The sequence below is a fragment of the Apostichopus japonicus genome, chromosome 13 (assembly GCF_037975245.1).
Source record: "Apostichopus japonicus isolate 1M-3 chromosome 13, ASM3797524v1, whole genome shotgun sequence".
In the NCBI taxonomy this organism is placed as follows: domain Eukaryota; kingdom Metazoa; phylum Echinodermata; class Holothuroidea; order Aspidochirotida; family Stichopodidae; genus Apostichopus; species Apostichopus japonicus.
This window is the reverse complement of record NC_092573.1, coordinates 3,204,263-3,222,489: the sequence shown is the minus strand read 5'-3', so window position 1 is coordinate 3,222,489 and position 18,227 is coordinate 3,204,263. Positions and strand designations below refer to the sequence as shown.

Below are 18,227 nucleotides of genomic sequence, written 5' to 3'. Positions count from 1 at the left end.
ACATTTTCATATGCAAGATAAACAAAAAATATTATTAACAAACGACATTCATTCATTTTGAAACGGAGATACTAAATAACTAATAAAATATTGGGATAAATTTCTAGTAGGTTATCATTCTGTGTACCTTTACGTTGTCTAAGACTGGAAACCCTTGCCCCATAGCCTTAATCCATTGTAAACGAATACAGATGGAAAGGAAGAAGAATAAGGCTACCGCCCGCCCTACACCTAGACTGAGCCTCCAACATGAACAGCACACATCTCAAATTAGAAGGAAATCCTGTGTACCTGTTGCATCAGGATAGCTGGTTTTCGACGGCAAGAGTATAGCAACACAGTGGGGCAGCTGAAAAGACTATAAAAGAGTAAGTAGTCAAATTCTATAATGTTTGTTTTCTATTTTCCCATATCAACCTTGCCCAACTTAAAAACCTTAACAACAAGTTTTGTCGTCTGCTCATTTATTTCCTCACTCTGTTGGTAACCGTTTCATTAGTTCAGACAGTTAGTTTTGCCGTTTATGATAGGCCTATGTTCCGGAGCAACGACCGACTTAAGAAGGTAAGGCAAGACGGGCGATTCGATATACCGTGAATTCTGACTTCGTCAACTGGCCTCAAGTACATACTTGACCTAGACATCAGTGTGTCAACAAATGCAAAGATATAGCACCATTGGTAAGTCCAAATTATTGGAGGTAGCCTAACAATAACATAGTACTAGTAGGCTAGGCCTTGTGTCACGTTTCGAAATTACGAAGATAGGCTAGGCCTACACATTTTCACTCGATCATTGATGCAGTGGCTTGTGGTGCAATTTACAAACCATCCACAAACCATACCATATATTTAGGTAGCGGTAGAGGCAAGTCAAAAGTTAAAGTACTTAGCTGGATCACTCTAATTTTCTAATGTTGTGCAATAGCCTATATTTTTTGGTGGGGCTTATTCGCAGCCCTGCGAATAGCCAGACACATACAGCTTATTCGCAGGGCAGCCCTGCGAAGAGTCGGACACAAACATCTTATTCGCAGGGCAGCCCTGCGAATAGCCGGACACAAGTATCTTATTCACAGGGCAGCCCTGTGAACAGCTGGACACAGACACCTTATTTGCAGGGCTGCCCTGCAAATAGCCAGAAACATACACCTTATTCACAGGGCAGCCTTAGACTGGGTTAATGGGCTCAGTAACTTTGGGGCTATTCGAGTTTGCTTTTGAGCACCAGCTGGCTTTTTGAGAGTCTTAATCGGGAGCTCCTATAGTTTGGGGAATTTATTAGCCTTTGGGATTCCTATCTTAATGCTGTTAGGATTGGTTTTGGGAGCCTAGGGCCTTAAGATTGAACCAGTCTAGCATTATTACTGCCAACAGAAAAAAAATGTCATCCCTCATTTTCACCTTTGTTTTTGCAGAGTGACTGTTCATTTGCATGTAAAGGTTTGGGAGGGGGGGGGTGTCACACCCTTGACCATATTGGCTTTCGGGCAATGTCGGCTTTTGGGGAATCCCAAGATAAGCTCCCTTAAAATAAGCTTTTAAAATTGAACTGCTGGGGTTCCAAAAATTAGCTTATGAAGTAGCTAAGACTATTTGGGCCCAAAAGGTTGGCTTTTTCAAGGCCCCTAAACTGACTGGTATCAATAGCAAAACCGGCCTTTCAATCCCCTCAAATAAGGATTCAGTAGCTACCTATATTTGACGTTATGGGGCCATAAAGATTTTCATAATTGAGGACCCCAAAATTGACTTTTCAGAAGCCCTTTTTGCATCTCATAAATCTGGGAACTTGCAAAAGATTCAGTCTCATGATTTGGGGTCAACTGTTCTATTCTTTCATATCCTTAATCACTGCCTACACCTAACGTTAGCAAGACTAGGCAGTGGCTAACCGTTGGTCAGTCCATTTAGCCTAGCCTAAAAGTAACACTTATGACATGTATTTTAGGCTATAAATAGCCTGCCTAAGTTAGAACTTACGTACACTCTTAGGCCTGGGGCCTAGGCCCCTAGGGCTGAATCGTAAATTTAATGTGCAATGCAATTAAGTTCTTCTTGTGTCAGTCGTTTCAAAACCATATTTTTCTAGTAATTCATGACATTTAAAATGTAGCATCTGTTAACATACATGTAGAATCTGATTTTGTAAGTCTGAAACTGAAAGACATGAAAGAACTTCGGGTTTGCGCGCCGAGACCCAAATGAATGACGTCACATCAAAAATGATGTCATCGAAAGCCAATAATATACCTATTTCCAAAATCGTCACAGCCCTGCGAATAAGGTGTCTGTGTACGTTATTCGCCGGGCTGCCCTGCGAATAATCACTTCGATTTTTTTAGCCTGTCTATACATTACCGCTACCACTGTACCAATATTACAAGTTGAAGTTACTACTGGTCCTCATACACTGGGGTCACAGTTTAGCATAGATGCTCAGACTAACCAGGCAAAGGTAGGATTAACTGTTAAGCCTATGTGAACTGAACTTAGTAGCGTAAAGGATTAATGGTCTGTTCTTAGCTGGACAAGAAAAGCCCATTCAAGTATCTTTCAGTATGCACTAACATAAGATTCGGCTAGGCCTACCATGATTTCAGAAATTACAAAAAAAAACATAGTTGACAATACTTAGCAACTTACTTAGCAATAGACTTACATATAGCGGACAGCAGAGTACAATCCATCACCAAACTTGCTGGCTTACGCCTTCACCTAATTGTACTTTGAGATTATTGAGAAAAGCCTGTACACTAAGAGCATCAATTAATGCTAAGCGTACTGCAATGTTGTGTTCCGGTTCATAAAAAGAAATACATGTGTATAAAGTGTTATGTAAGGAACTCCTTTCTGAAACTATTTCCTTCAAAGTATCTTTGAAATCAAAGTAGCTGTGTATTAGGTAATATGGTAACTCTGCAATGCTCAGAGAGCAAATGTCTTCTGGAAGTCAAATGTATTCAATTTAACCTTGATTTTGCTCTAGTTTATTTCTTACTTCAATTTCAGAGCAACTAAAGTGTCTGTCAATGTACATTATATATAAGAATGTACACGTTGTTAGGGGGCATAATGAGAACAATCATGAACTCATGTAACAGTAATAGCAATTAAGTGTTCCTCCCTGATCTTGTTTTCCTAAATGAAGGTATCTGCAGTGAATTAAAGAAGCTGGTTGACTTTCATGACCATTTTGAACTTGGAGCGGCATGGATGAAAGTTATATTATGAAGCTTTTATGATCAGCCACATGTGCAAGCGAGAGAAGCTGAATGGCTTGTACTGTAAACCTACACTCTGTACCGGGAAGCTATCAAATTTACAGTTTTAGCTTATTTTGGGATTTCTTTGATGGTTTGGAAGACCATTTCAAATGAGATGGGGTTTCAACCTTATCTAATTGACTAAAGTGTGTCGTTGACTTACTGTACGTCACTGCATACATGTCTGTGCACACATGTGTAAAATGAAACGTTGTACTGTTTGTAGATGAATAATCGGTATTATATATATTTGCTTCTGTTGTTGAAGTTTTCCGTCGTATTTTGCAATTGTCAAGATTCAGTGCCAAACATAAACTTCAGGTTTGGATGTAGTAATGTTGGGGAAATGACCAGGCACCGTTTACGAAAATAAACTTTCGTCTAGTTAGATGTTTTAGAGGCAAACCAGAAGCAAACTCTTGGGGACCCGTGTGTGTTATAAGTGGAGAACATGGGGCTAACTCGGGCGTGGGTTAACCATGGAAAGACCTATTTAGGATCTGTGGTGACACACATATTGCATATGTGTGGGCTAAAATACGTGGGCTAACTTTGGCATTCTCACTTATGTCCAGTGTGGGTTGTAAGTGGGCTACAAGCGGCTAAATTAATATGGGTTAATTCTGGGATAACTGATCTGGTCCCATTTGAGAGTTTACATGGGTGAATTAGTGTGGGTTAACCAAGAGATACCTGTTAGTTTTCCACAGTAGGCACAGTATGGGCTGAGCCTGAGCAATTAATGTAAGTACATATCATGTAATAGCAAAAAAAGAGCAACAAATGGGTAAATTAGTGTTTGTATCCTTGTGGGTCCCGAGGTTTCAAATGTGTGGTGATACTGTGAAATGACTGAGTCCCTTGTGGGTTTTGAAATACATGGTCAAATTAGTGTGGGTTAACCAAGGGATGCCATATTGTGTTCAACAGAAGGTAGAATATGGATTTTATATCGTTCCCACGTGGGTTAAATACTTATTTGAAATGTGCAGGGAACGTCAAATGGGTGCCATAGACTAGTTTGTTCTCATATTTCTTTCGGACATTTGCCGTTGAGGAAGGACTGTTGGTTCATTCTAGGTGAATATCATCACTAGACACAATATTTTTAGTTGTCGCAACCATTCAATTATTTAGTTGATAGTCCTATACAATAAAAACAGTAAGTTCTATCGGTGCAGGATATCTCTCGATCGAGGTCACAATTAAAACACCTCGGTCAATGAACCACACCTACATCCAGGTGAATTTTCGATGCAGTCTTCAGTATTTTTCAATAATTATACTTAAAAGTTGCAATAAAATAGGCCTAGGCCTAACTTACATAAGCGCAACCTATGACCTAATTTATGCTAACATTAGGCTAGAAATAGGAGGATTGGCCTACCCAGCCATCACAACCACGCAGACCCTATGTGGGTTTTACGTGGGAAACGTGCGGTTGAAACCTGATACATTTGGTGATCGTGGGTAAACAGCGTCTTATACAAAACCTTCCCTTTTTATGACTGTTCAGATGATGTACTGTGGCACTCATTCCAGGACCTGCTCCCTGAACCACATCTTATAGTGTTCCCATCTGACAGACGAGAATGTATCTCAGCAATTAGGGCCACTTTATTACCACTTCACCACATGTTCACCACCAGTTACATGACAAACTTGCCATGGCTTATATTCCTTTACTTAATTCCTTGTAGAAAAAAAAGGTCAAAATGCTGATATATATATGTACATGTATAAATGCGATAGTTCCTCTAGTTCTTTACTATTGCTTTAAAACTTTCTCGCTGCTCTTAAGTTCTTTATGAAGGTTAAGAGTTTCTTCATCCACAAGAGGGTTCTATGCGGGTACAATTTATAAGAGCTTTATGTCTGTCCATCTATTCATGGGTTCCCGTCGAAACATTTTACAAGGATGATCTTCCGTATAAAGGAAGTTAACTTTGATTTACAATCTTCCAGTCTCGCTTCACAGTTTGAGGTCCATGAGTGTCATTTGTATAAACATAAAATACAAATAAATGTACTGAATATGCAACAAGAGTGATGTCAGCAACCATTGCTGAAGCCTGAAACATTTCTTTGATAGAGTAGACCTCCTAAGATGACGCCTAGCATTTCACCTACATGGAGTAAATAGTAAGAAGAAAATTAAATATGAAATAGATCAATTAATTCGGTATGTTTATTTCACAAAAACAAAAGAAAAGCTTAACGTAAAGTAAATTAAATTACTAAATATACTAAGAGTTGGGGGTTGCAAATCAATTTGGAGGATCGCCAAAAGAAATCGGTAGAAAAACGACATTGTAGATATTTCCGGGAAAACAATGTGAAAGAATCTTTGAGATAAATTACTTTAGAAGTTGTTTTGTGACGAATGCCGTAACAAGTCAATACTATGGTATAGAGTGCACCGGTAGATTCATTCCAACTCAACCCTTCATATCGTGCATGAGTAATGCATACCGTACTTATTCCTAACCGCACACCGTGCAGTATTAACACATAACTTAGCAATTCCTGCCTTGGTAGCATGCATGATGGACTGTAGAGTGGCCGCCATTCCGTCAGGTGGCAGCAACCATAGCTGAAGCCTGAAACATTTCCTGAGCTCCATTTCTTTGATAGAGTAGACCCCCTAAGATCCCGCAATCTGGGATTGCAATCCGGTTTGCATATTCTGGACAATTAGCCCAAAGTCGTCCATAGCAAATACCATGTAACGTCTCAATAGAGAGAACCTGCCACTGTTGAGTAATGAACGAATAACCGAGTAACTGAATGACATAAGCAAACAAACCCAAGAAAATATTGCTGGACAACCAAACTTTTCAATGACTTTTTGGGACCATACCAAACCTGGAACTTCGGTCAAGCAAGTCATGATAGGATCTTTCACATTAGTAATTTTGATGCGCCCAAAGTCTCTCAGAAAAGTAAATAAAATGCCCCCACAATTCCTTTACATGAACCTACGATCAGTACAAGGAAAAATGTCATCATTACGTCATGAGATTTAAATATTTCTACAGTCACATTCATGTAAGATTATGCATCATCGAAACCACACTGCAGTTTTGCTGTCTGGTTAAGGTTTTCCTGCTTTTGTTACTATACATCATGCATGGTATTGACTCCCATTGTATGGATATGGTAGAATGCCATTGACATACATTATATCTTATGAATATAGTAATGTTACTGAGCTCGCATACAGTTGATACAGTTGAAACATGTAACTTCAAAAGCAGTTAAGAGTACTGCTGTATGGTAGGTTACTTTTAGTCTGGACAGTATGGACAGTATAGACTGGACAGTATGATAACAACAAGTTAACATAGTACTGTCAACTATAAACTAATGTCTTTGTGGAATAATTCTGAAAGTAATAGTTTTAACTTTTTTGTCAGTATTTTCATGTATTGTTGATAGAAACTTCACAAATTAGTTGTACCTCAGTCCTTGGGACTGTCATTGAACTTAATGCACTGCATAAAGTTTGAACCCTCTCCAGATATATGTTGACCTGTAGTGTTTAAACTGTGATTTCTGTGTAGTCTGGATAAATTGAGATGATTGATTAATGGCAATGAATCAACTTAGATTGGTCTTCTTGTTAATTTAAAAGCTTCTTGTCTGTAAGTATTATTTATGTTATAAACTGACAAAGAAATAATGAATTATTGCTTGATTGCTGTCACCTCATTTGGCAACCATTCCCAAACTAAGGATGGATCAGACATTTTGAAAAGTACATATCTGTTTAATATATAAAGTCTGTTAGTTAATTATATACATCAATCATTTAAAAATTTTCTTCTGTAGTAAATTGCTCAGTATTCCAACATATCCCTTTAATCCTGTCTGGCTTGTCTGCAGACTTGCCAAAAAAAGAAGAAAAGAAAAAAAGAAATCAATGGCATTGATTAACTCACGTCTGAGGGTGGGCTGCTAATTGTTTGCCGAGATGTCATAAGCAAAATGGACCAAGTTGGAGAACCCTATGTAGTGTGCAAATAGTGTCTACAGCTGTCAATTTGGTATGTAAACTACATAGTCTACTGTACTTCTGCCTTTGTTTGACCAAACCTGGTCATGATTGGTTAAAGTAGTGAATGCTACAGTAAGAGAGAAACCCTTTTATCTTTCTAGTATCAATAACACTACGCTTTTAGTCTAAATTAGGATTATGAGAGACGAGCAGTTTGCTTTTTGAAACTATGCTCTCTGGGAAGTAAAAAGCATATGCTCACTGAAAGTTGTGTGTTATGTGTGCATGTGTACACAAAAAGTTAAAAATTGTGGCTATACAAATACCATAAAATAGAATTGCTTCTTAGTACTTGATAATATATTCTGTTTTATTTGTGAACAACTTACTGCTTGAAGTATTTTAATAAATGTAAATAAATATGAGGAATAACTTAAGGGTTCTTTTTTTTCATTTTTTTATTTATATTTTTATCTTTCAACTTTTGAGTATCAAACTGTCAGTTGTGCAAACAATGTCTGCATTCCCAGACTGTTTGTAACTAACTACCATTATGCACATAATAAGAAACAGCTGTACATAGCCAGTATGTACAATAGATAAGTTCTACACTCTTAACAATGATGTCCTCATATCAGTAACATGAACATGTGATTCATGGTAGGCTTGTGAAGTACATTACCCTCCAAGAGAAATAGTTTTCTGTTGCCATTTCTGTAATGATTAATAACCGGATTGATGTGAGAAACCCAACTATTAAGAGCTTAGCAAGCTTTATATTGTGTAGTGTTTTCTTCATGCCATGTTTCAAAGCTATGTTAATTGTATTGTAGTTAAGAGATCTCTACACGTGGTTGAAACCAATGAGGCAGCTCCTGGGTGGTAAGTTACAGATCTTTCACTCCAAATACAGAAAATTTGCATATAATTTATTATGATTTTTGTATTTTTGTTTCATTTCCACTTTACATTCTTAGGGATTATAACCAAATTCCTAGAGTTCTTTAAGAATTTGTTGGATTTTTTTTTTTTTTTTTTGAACCTCAAACACATCTAACTGAAAACTGGGATGTATTCATTAAAAGAATAGTAGAGGTTTAATCATGGTCGTGATAGATAACCTGCAAAATAAAACTAAACACTTCACCAAAGCCAGTATAAATACTTATCTGACTCACTATTGTCCAGACAGCCATTTCTTTTAGGGCCTCTACTGCTGGGTCCCATTTTCATGAAACCCTCTCTAGCCGCACAGTTTAAAAATATTACGGACCATTTACCAACATAAACAGAGTGTCACTAAATATTTAGTATTGTGAGTTATTAGGGAGTGTTAGAGAAGTCAAGCCAAGTATAATTAACTAAGTGACGAGAATTTATGGTGTTTAAACCGTCAGTTTGCAATCAATAGGATTGAGAGGCTTAATAATAATAATTCAAGTTATTTACTTCTAATCTGTGAATAAGTCAACTTTCTGCATAAAGAGTGGATTGAAACAATACAGGTTTTAATCAGTGTAAGACATTAGAATGGAGCGGTTTAAAGTCGTTATTTCGAGTAAAGTACCAGTATCAGCATCTCTATGGGGTATGTGGGATATGGAGTCTGTCTCTATGGGGTATGTGGGGTATCGGGTCTGTCTCTATGGGGTATGTGGTCCACCTAGGTTGGATATGTGGACGTTTTGGTGAATCAGTGACGTCACCTCCAGCAAGATTCAATCAAACCGTGTAATAATCTGTTCGAATCACTGTACAGCATTTCTTCTTGTCCCATGTATGATGTAGCAGTTAATGACAAGAACAGAGCTCTAGATACAAGCTCGGAATATATTCACTGTACAGTGTACGTCCTGTACTGTATGTATACATATACTGTATGTGCAAAGGAGCTGTACTGTACTGTAGGTACAAAACAGTAGAACTTTTGGTGTGGGATTGTGTTGTAGGCATAGACTACTGTAAGGTCTTGATGATTCTTCTGAATGTAAGGAAGACTTTCGATAGAGCTGTTACATTTATGCAACAGACTAAAAATTACTTTACTCCATGGGTACATGTTAAATTTGACTTATGTTGCAATGCAAATAGAATGACTGTACTTGCTTTAAGCCTGTTTCAAGATTGACTTCAATTGGACATTGCAGTTGGTTGACTGTTTGTCATGGTAACTCTTTGGCAAAGTTGATTTGTACCCTTCATCATGGTTACTCTACATGGCATGTACCGTACAATTTGTATGTATTGTATGTATGTATGTATTATTATTATTAATTTATTAATTAATTAATTAATTATTATCAATATGTGTCCTAGTACACTCATGTTTCTCCCAAACTTAAGTCTACATAATAACATCTTCACTGGTTACAATACAATATAAATAGTGTGGCTGTCTGATATGATAGTACAATCTGATTGTCAGCCATGTGATCATTGGTTCTGGTACAGTGAGGTATTTGAATCTTGCAACGATCAATGATAAGTTTATGTAACCATGAAATCATTTTAAGAATTTGAGGTGAAAAGGTTACATATAATGTATTCTGTTTGATGTAAAAGCTTTGCATGATCTCTTTTATATTCAAATATTAAATTTGTTTTACTAAAATTTGTGTATATATCATAAACTCAATCTCAATATCTTTGTTCAAAACTTGAGATACCGTATCGTATATGTGTTTGGTTGTTAGAGTGTAACATAGATGGCTAAATCCTCTTTTCTTCCAAGGAGTAGATTATACTTAGGTAGTCTGTGATCATGGCAGATGCAGCTCTTCCAAAGCTTTTCAATCTCTTATTGTTTTGACGTTGTAATTTGGATGCAGTTGCAGTTTGGATGGCCTTTTACAGTAATTTTATGAACCCTTCCAAGAATAGAAGTTACTCAGAAATGGGATGGAAATTAATCAAACTATTTAAGACATAGTCCATGATAATTTCCCCTACCATTCTCTGTTAATTTAAAGACAGTAATTCACATGCAAAAGGCAAAAACATTATGAACATTTCCTGAGCACTGGTCGTTTTTGGTACAAAAACATGGCTATATACTGTAGTTGTTAAAATGAACAGTATATGGAATTTAAGCAAGTTAACCTAAATATGTGCCAAAATCCATGGTACTTTTCTATTGACTATTGCTGGAACTACTGTACATCAATCATTTGGCTTCGCATATTATTAATTTTGTTTTTCAATGAATTTATTTTAATTCATACCCTTATGAGCTGTGACAAGATTTATTATTAAATTTGATGGCCAAAATTGGTCTATTTAAATAATGGTCGGTAAATAATGTCACTAATTAAATTGTGTCACTGAAAACACTTAACTGTTCATTCCCAAATAATATTTTCAATTTAATTTTAATTTTATATTTAATTCTGTATGCAGCATTAATTAATAATAATCATAAATACCAGCCGCCACATGTACAGTATGCATTGTTTATGGGAGACAGCTTTACCTGAATTTTTCTTTTCAATGGAGAGGATGAGAAACAGAAAGGAAAAAAATAGACCAGCTGCAGCATGACACAGATGTTTATACCATTCTTTTCTCACGAAAAGATAAATGTTGCATATAATGCACAGCTTAAGTAATGGTATGTTCCTAGCTTGCATGCAACAACATTCATTGTACTATTTGTGAATGGAACATTGTGAAGAGATAACAAATAGCAAAGTGCATATTGGGTGTGTAAATGAATGCTTTATAGTTTATACTTTTTATGGCCTTAATAGTGCAGAAGAGAGTTGGAGGTCAATGAAAAACAGGTGGTTAAATAGGTCATGAATTCAGTCTGTTACCTGCTCTAGTTTTCTTTTACATAGTTTAAGGTTCCTTTTTTTTTTTTTTTTGGTTGACCTTGCTACAATCTATTGGTACCATACTCCAATGTATATCGTGGCAGATATGATTCCTGAAAATAAATGCACAGTATTCTGTTGCTTTTATTCAACCAAAATTACATCAGGTACAATTGAAATAAATTGGCATAAAATTACAGAAGATTATAAGCATTCATGATAAAATGTAATTTTGGATATGTATGTTAACACAAACAGTTTGTATGATACTTTGCTTCCTAGCTTACCTGTCTTCTCACAACCCTCAGCACTCTTGCTCTACCATGCCTAATGCTAAGTGCCTACAATTTTACAATTGAACACCCTCAGCACTTGGTCACTATAGGGGTACATGACTCAACTTTAAATTCTACCACCCAAACTTATAGCAGCCTTGATCACCGTTATATGTGGATATGTCTGCGCTTTATAAATCCTTGATCCTCTTCCTCAAACTTCCTTCAAACATTTTATTAAAATTGTGAGTTTATTATCCTTCTAGTCTATGGAGGTTGTAGCTATCTTGGACATCGTAAGGGTCACTATCTAGTCTAGCTACATAGCCACTGTACTGAACAGCCCAATAAGTATCCTTTCAAATTGTTTTCCTTTTTTCCCCGGCCGTCTGTGAGAGAACGGGCAAGCTCGTGCGGGTTTACATCAACATAAATTAAAGTAAATTTTCACATTTATATTAAATGGTGTACATAACTTGCTTAGCTTATTAGAGTCAACTATTAAATTGGTTTCATTTACAAAGATCTTGTAGTATAAAGATCAACTGAAAGGTATCTAAATATATGTGAATATTACTTGGCCAGCCAGGTCAAAACCAAGCAATGCAAAATGCACCTTTAAAGTAATTAATTTCTTGGCAGCAACATCCCAATTACCAAAAGAACTCTAAAGTTTACATCAGTTTCTCATTTGCCACTTTCCTCACAAGTACTTTCCCCTCCTCTGTGGCTCCAGAGATTGAATATTGAAGCTTTTATCACTGTTTCTCCCAAAGTGACTGGTCATTTGTGGTCATTAAGCCATTTTATTTACCATTCTATAGTAACAGTTATATTGGATCTTACCATTTTATATTCATGAACAAACTGGTAATTAAGGTTTGAAATATCTTTAATCTAATTGTAAATGGCATTGATCCTTTGTTCATTTGAAGGATATCCAGTGGGCCTCTCCAGCATGTCCACAGAGGGCGCTGTCATTTCAATCCTAATATGCGTAATCTCTGCTGTTTACAGATCTCTGGATCAAAGTAACATGATCGTGTAAAGGTGCTCATAAGCATGTGAATACACGCCAGATGAATGCGTTGGATGATTGACTAGTTCAAGCCTTCCACTTGTCAAGTTTGGCCGAAAAGGGAAAAGCGCTTTAGAAGACAAATGTTTAAGGTGCTTGAAACTATTAGTTGGACTTGATATGTCCAGAATGTGCTTCAAAAGGTCTCGTCTTTAATTATCACGAATGAAATTATTGTACCTGTATGCCTACTATATAGTGATCAACTCATGGTACCAATATATTTGAGTTGTCATTTTTGCAAAACTAGAAAAGACCAGTATGACATGGCCCTCTTTATTTATAGGCGTGACTGGAGAGCTGCATTATGTGTAACTGTATTAAACATTGTTTGGCCAAAACTGGAGAAAAGTTACAACTTACTGTACATTAAAATGGCTGATTTGTCTGATTTTACTGTATGTATCCCGTTATCATTTCATGTGGAGTCATATTTTGGAAAATCTATAGTCACTGGGTCAGTCGGAGTGTTTACAAAGCATATCGGTACGAGTATCACCCAATACAGTTGCAATGTGACTGTCAGCAATGGAAGAGATGATTTTGACCATCAGAAATCAGTTTGTGAAAGTCTGTAGTTATAGTGAATTGCATCTTTAGTGGACATTAAAGCAACTGTTTTCATTTATCAGGTTAGCCTGTGATGCCATTACGTACATGCACTACATCAGATACCATTCGGTTGTTGATTTATTGACACTGACAAGAGGTGTTGAAACTAATGGCATTCTGCTTTTTTGTTCTAAAAAAATATTAATAAATATTTGGATAGTAGGTCATGTAGGCTACGGTAGCTTATAGTCACCTGCATACAAATTGTAAACTATTGAGGTTATACAACTTTTGGCTAATTGTGTCTGATTTTAATGATGAAAGACAATAGAAAGAGTAGAGGAATATGGTTATTAAAGGCAATTAAGTTCTCCTGTTCTTTACTAATGATACTCAGTTTCGGTGGTATCCTGTTGGTCTGCAATGCTTCCATCATTGGTTAATTGAATCATGTTTACTTAAATATGATTTTACAGACTCCGTTTTTAATTAAGTTAACATTCATACTGAATACAGTAGTGAGTTCTAACTTCTATATCTCCTGTAATTTAATGTTTTGAAAATCTGAACTTGCTGTTAAGTGAACCAGAAATTTGTTCACTTTTGTATGTGGAGTCTGTCTTGCCATGTTTGTTTACCTCGGGTTAGAACTTAACGATTTTGCATGGAATTGTCACAGAGTAAATTTCTCAGAAATCCTGTATTAAATATACAGTTATGCATAACAACACAATAAAGCTCAGAGTGCTAATGGTGGCTGATAACAATTGATTCAATTATTGTTTTATAGGGTTTTTTCCATCTCTGGAAGAAAACTGACAAAACGTTGAGTCACATATTCGGGCTTTGGAGTGTTATTGCCGCCATGTTGAAAGTATAGACATAGGCGACACCGAGACATCACTACGATATACTTGTCGGAAAGAATTGCCTTGACGAAAAAAAAAGAGAGGCTTTCCGCATCCAGACACTGTTAAGCATGTCTCACGCCACAGGCTGCGTTGTCTGACTTCGGTTGAAACTGTGATTGGTTGGTTTGTACAGAATCAATCATTTATTTGCTGTTGATTATCGTGGTGTGTCTGGATGAAGACAGAAACAATCGCTCTCATATTTCACTTTGTCTCGGGTACCTCATGCATGCATAAGTTGGGCAGACTGTAAACATTTTTCTTGTTTCAATCCGAGCAGAAGTGACCTTTTCTTAATGTTTTCCATTGGTTTTGGTGCAGGTTTTTTTTTTAGTGCCGAAATGAATACGCTGGTGATTTATTGTATGAAAATGGAAAGGACTTAAATGGCAGGGAACATGTCAGCAGAGCTAAAAGGTAGCTTGATTGAAGGTGAATATCAAGATATATATATATATATATATATATTACAAAAGTGCATCTCCGAGTTCAGGAGGATGTTGCAATACTAATTAATGTTTTCTCGTTTGGATCGTGTTTGATCATTAGGTAGGAGGAATAAGGGACAAGTACTTTGCTTAAGAATCCAAAACACAATGTCATCTGTTTGACGGTGCCTTAAGGATTTCAGGCTTTGTCTTTAAAAAAAAAATATTGCTAAAACATGGTATTTCTCAAGAAATTTTGGGGTGGTTTAAGGTGTGTTAAAAATTGCTTTCCTCAAGATAGATAGATAGATATGATCCTTGACATTTGGTGTGTGGTATCAATTGCCCTCCTAGTGAAGGGTAAATACTGAGACCGTGCAAGCATCATCAGTATCTAGCAGTGTGATAGCATTCATTCAGATTGTTATTTTGACCATTCCACAAAACTTGCATTAGATCACTTCGAACGGTAGACTGCGGTTATGATGTTCAGACATATTCCATCGGACATAATTACAGGCACTTCCAAGCATGTTGATCAGTGTCACACACATGTAAATGTGTAAAAATAAATTTCTTCTCTACTGTACATGTACGTTTGTTGTTGTTGAGCATTTAGGCTTGTGATGGCCTAGGATTTACTGTGGGGGTGGTACAGTAAGTCAAGCTGGCTGCATGCATGCACTCTGTAAAGCACATACTGCAATAGGCTGCGGACTGTAGAGAAATGTGTCATTGGGGGCGCAGTACAAGAATGTTACCGGCTGTTGTTATAAGCTAGGTAAATCGGAGTACATTTGAAAATGAGACAGGTGAGCATCGCCATTAGTAAATACACATACCAGTAACTTTTGGGGTACCTCACTTCACAATTCAGTCCAGATTGGTACTGCATGCAAATTTGTCCTAGATACTTCTTCTCTGAAGATTTGTAATGAATAAATTGCAGGTTACAGTAAAGTGGTGAACATCTGTTGTGTGAACACTGTAGCAAAATAACATTGTCTGCTCAAGTCATTGTATGGCAGCATGCTCTAGATTGTAAACGAAAGAAACAAGATCAGCTGGAAAAGGGCTATAGCTTTAGTATTTGACAGATCTTATAGTTAGCTTGGAACACTTGAAGCTTTTTTTGAGAGCCTTGTGTGTATGTGTGGGTGGGTCTGGCAGGGGGTCCTTAACTTTGCAATATCTTATTCTAGGTCTAGTATCTCTGATCTGAGTCAGAACTTTAATAAGCAGCTGGTTGCTTTCCAGTGTACCCCACATAATGCAAAGTGTAACAACAACAATTTTGCCGTTAATTTTTGTATCAATTCCACAACAGCTGCTTGAAAATCTGAGAAAGTCTGTTTTCAAAGCCAACAGTAGCATTTGTGCTAGCGCTACCATACTTTCAAACATAGCTGATTAAGTGCGTATAACCTTGTGTACTCTAAGATTGTTATAATCATTGTTGATGGTCAAGTTAATCACAGATTGCAGAGCTGTACATAATGCAGGGAGGACAACCTAATGGAGTTGAACAGATCATTATGTACTAAACTTGAGTTAATCAGAGTAAACATAAATGTGAAGATAAATTAAAAAACAATCAAAGTCCTTTTAAGAATTATTAGATCATCAGTACTTAACTTCTCTTAATTTTAACCACTTTCAAAAGTTCTGTCAGGCATGGAGGTTCTGTCTTTCAGAAATATTTATGTAATTTGGGATTAATTAAAGTTAGTTGATTAAATTGATTTGGACACAACTGAAGCAAACTGACTTCCAAACTGTTGAATATGTATATTTGTTTTAAAATGTTTTTTCAAATACCAAAGTTAGATGATAATCAGCTGGTCAGGTAAATTGCAAGTTACAAAGTAAAGTTTAATCGTAAATTACTTGTATCAGACCGAAACTTTCCATGCCTGTTAGTATATGTACAGTGAGGTGACTTTACCAGCGATCACATATATCAATCACTATTAGTTTGTATTGATATAGTTTTGCTACACTGTGCATGTAACTCACATGCCGTATGTTTGCACATCATTTGGCATCCACAGACAAGTGTTGTCAGTCATGATATGCAGTCCCTGCAGACTGTTCTGCTCTGAATCATAAAGTAATTAAAAACCTGCTGTCTGTTACAAATGTTGACAAATTCAAATAAATTTTACATTAGATAATTTAGTATCAATTTAGTTGCTGTTTAGAAGTTGTAAATTAGTCAATTTAGTAACCAAAAAAAAATTGAGTTTGTTTAGAACTTAAAAACATCTGATCACATGTGGAACTGATTCTCTAAACTTCTTTTGGTGTTTATACTGAGCAGGGAATACTTTAGTATTGAAATCTTGTGTAGCAGTTTTGAAGATGTGCACAGAAATTTGTGTAATTAAAACTTCGTATGGTAGCTATGCAAAAAGTTGCTATACAGCAGCTATGCAGAATGGTCAATATTGCTATACAAGTTCAAAAACATACAATTGACCATTCTACATAGCTCTTTGTGATGCAATACCGAATAAATTGTTCCCTGCTGAGACATTTGATCATTGAATCATCAATTTTGTAATGAGAGCTGTAAGCTTGTCACTAAACTTAAATATCCAAATTTGGTCAATTTTGGGATATTTGTGTGAGTGAAAACTGGTTGTCAAATGTGGATTAAACTTTATGTATGATCCAGTATAAGCAACCAGCAGCTTAAAGCATGTGTAAAGCATGTGTGGATATATGTTCACTTAGATCAGTGCATGGAGGTTAAAGTTTTTACCTCCATGATCAGTGTGACCTAATTACATGAACAACCAGTGATACTTTAACAAAACTGTTATAAATTCAAAGTGTTCTTTATTTCGTTGTTCTAGATATTGGTAAGGTGTGCACATGATTGATAAGTGTGACTGATGCCGCTTTATTTTGTACATACTACTGTAAATAACCAAAAATAATGTTTTTTATTTTAGTTTGTTCATGTTTCTTTTTGATGCAGATAATGTAACTTATTACTCTAAGAGAACACCCTCCATTGAACTTGTGGCAACAACATTCATGCAAGTTTATTTTAGGGAAATGAATTGCCACTAAATCTTTGCCCTACAAAACATGTAATTTTCTGTCAAAAACAAACAATGGCTATCCTACTGTTGTTCACACTGTGCGACAGGGAAGCCTAACCTTATCTCAGCAGTTACATGCTTCATGAATGAAAAGGTTTTAAAAAGTCATAATTTTATTCAGATTATCCTAGCACCTGAAAAAGTCACTCGTATTTTATGACTAATTTACTTATGTGATAGTTGAAATATATATCTCAGTTCATTACTATGGGAACTTTGTACATGCTGAATGATTCAATATGCTTTTCCCAAAATGACAATGCATTTGATTCATATCATGTACAGTAAGCTCCAAAAATTTGCTTTGGTGACTGATTTCATCTATAAGTTAATAAGCCGACGCTTTGATTGAAGTGATTTCAAACTTTTTTTGTGTGAAATAACAGCAGGGTATTTTATGTTTTAATGAGCAGGAGGTATTTCCTCCTGCTATTGAAATCACGGTGGCATACTGCTAGTCTTAGATGTTAGGTTCCAATAAAATGTTTATTAATTTGGTTAATCCTTAATGCTACAGGCCTGGTGTAGGGAACTCAGTGTACTATTTTGTTGCAACATTCGGTTTAAGTGATTGCCACAATTGTTCAAATGAATGACCAAGAAAATATATTTGAGTAAGTTGATCATATAATTTGCACAATCACATATAACACTTAAAAGTGTGACATATTGACTCAAAAAGATTTTACAGTTAAGTATAAAATGCTTTCTCGTTTGGAGAGCAGTTTACTAGCACTGCACCTGTTTCTTTAGTCCTTACGACTAAGTCTAAACCAAGTTCTGTGTTTGTTTCCGATTC

General features: G+C 36.2%; 1 protein-coding gene and 1 long non-coding RNA gene across 4 annotated transcripts in view; one reads left to right on the top strand and one right to left on the bottom strand.

Moving 5' to 3' along the window:
- The window catches only part of LOC139978483 (uncharacterized), a 70,346-nt gene continuing 52,119 nt past the window's right edge, over nucleotides 1-18,227 (top strand). The window contains exon 1 of one of the 3 annotated variants that reach the window (XM_071988751.1): nucleotides 1-368. The gene's annotated coding sequence lies outside the window, so the exon portion shown is untranslated. Of the gene's footprint in view, nucleotides 369-463; nucleotides 681-7,985; nucleotides 8,145-18,227 lie in introns of those variants that run through there. The other 2 variants (XM_071988752.1, XM_071988756.1) reach the window with 2 other exon arrangements.
- Nucleotides 2,777-18,227, bottom strand: part of LOC139978484 (uncharacterized) — a 31,304-nt gene continuing 15,853 nt past the window's right edge. Inside the window, exon 3 of the long non-coding RNA XR_011796967.1 lies at nucleotides 2,777-6,018. This is a non-coding gene — a long non-coding RNA (uncharacterized lncRNA). The remainder of the gene's footprint in view (nucleotides 6,019-18,227) is intronic.